Consider the following 1,780-nt stretch of genomic DNA (forward strand, 5'->3'; position numbering starts at 1 on the left):
CCTCAGTTGGTCCCAAGTGTTTGCAAACTAACGCTCTGTCAAGTTTCATTAAATATTAGTAATAAATAAAATGATCAGAAACAAGTCAAACTAAATAAAATCAAATCCTACACTCCAAACAAAAATAACCAGATTCTTTTATTTCAGCAGTTTATTTATAAGTGTATGTCAGGTTTGCTGGTGTTAAAGTGTTTCTTCTTCTCTTCACTGATCTTTTGTATTATATTAGTTTTAGGTGCTTAGCCCTCCATTTCTATGAGGTTGACTGAAGACCAGAAGACCTGACTGGAATGCAGAGCTGAGAAGTGGAACCCCCAACCAGAAATCACCTGGAGGGACATAAATGGAGCAGACGTGACGTCTCAGTCCACAATAACATCAGTGCGGGACTCCGAGGGTCTTCTGACAGTAAGCAGTGTCCGCCCGGTGAAGGAGGAGTACAATGTGTTCAGCTGTCTCATGAGAAGCAAAGCACCAAAGGCAGACTGGCACTCTGGACTTGGCATCTACAGTACGTCATCGATTAGTGTGGCATTAGCAGCACCACCACTGAGTCAATGTGCTATTTTTACACAGAATGTGGCACTGAAGCACATATTTGTAGATCGGCTTTAAAAGCTCGACTCCCATTTACTGATTATCTGGGAAATCAATGTAGTAACTAATTTTGTGTTAAACGATGTGCCATATGCACATTAAAAGAAAAGATCCATAAGTGGAAATGAAATATGAATAACAGATGGATCTGTGAAATACAGGAATTCACACCACCACACACACGTGAACAAATCTACAATGTCAAGTACAGTTGGCCAGCAGTGCGACTTTGAAACAAGGCCATCGCGAAAATAGAAAAATAGAAAATTCAGTTGTGACTCAGTCTAGGAGTGGACCCCCATATCTGTGTCACGTGATTCAAAGAAATGAAAAGTAAAAGTGTAGATTAAAAGATGTAGGAGACAAACACTGGAGGAGAATAACACTGAGTGGACATTAATGGAGGTGAGATACTAGACAGGAAATCTGCTACTTTGTGTTCATATAATTTATGATAGATAACGAGAGGGCTGATGGACATGCTGAGGAAATGGGTGTGAAGGTGTGTTTGGTCCCAGGCTCCAGCTACAGGAGCACATCATCTGTGGTGTAAATGCAGGGTAAATGCAGCTCAATACGTGTGGTTAGGTCCCCTAGTATGATGGAGTCATACTTGATGGATTCTTCTGTGTTTTCCTCACCTGAACCTCATTCCTGTCTCACAGAGTCACTTGTCTTCCTCTCATTTTGTAGGTTTCTCCCCAGGGGTCTCTGGCTGGTTGGTGGCTTTCTGCGTCTTGTTGGTTCTTTGCTTAGTGGTGACTCCCCTGCTGGTCATTCAGTGGAGAAGAATGAGAGGTGAGGACAGAAGATCTCATATCACCATCATAACTGACTTCAGGGGTCTTCAGAGTCCATGCATATCTCAACAGTTAAATTAGTGAAGGCCTTGGTGTGACTGAATAAATGTGAACTGGAAGGAAATTCTCAGACAGGAGATCAACCAGCCTGAATGTGAAGAGGAGACGATTTGAAAATGGTCAGCATTGAGCCAATGTGGCCCATCACGTTAAGTGAAGTCTTCTTTGTCTCCTTTGTTTTGGTGCTTCCTTTGTGAACAGGGAAAGAAATCAAAAACAATAAAAAATAAATAGTCTTTAAAATTACTTTTCTGATTTTGAATCTAAAATTAATTCATTCACCTGTTTTCTGATTCCAGTTTATGGTAGCAGAGAGCAGACAC

At 41.2% G+C, this 1,780-nt stretch overlaps 1 long non-coding RNA gene across 1 annotated transcript; it reads left to right on the forward strand.

Annotated features, from left to right (window-relative positions):
• The first annotated feature begins 439 nt into the window (after positions 1-439).
• LOC114666879 (uncharacterized) lies at positions 440-1,395 on the forward strand. The gene is made up of 2 exons (XR_003718641.2): positions 440-511; positions 1,291-1,395. It is a non-coding gene; the product is annotated as an uncharacterized LOC114666879 (long non-coding RNA).
• Positions 1,396-1,780: the final 385 nt, after the last annotated feature.

This window comes from Erpetoichthys calabaricus, chromosome 16 (genome assembly GCF_900747795.2).
Source record: "Erpetoichthys calabaricus chromosome 16, fErpCal1.3, whole genome shotgun sequence".
Classification (NCBI taxonomy): domain Eukaryota; kingdom Metazoa; phylum Chordata; class Cladistia; order Polypteriformes; family Polypteridae; genus Erpetoichthys; species Erpetoichthys calabaricus.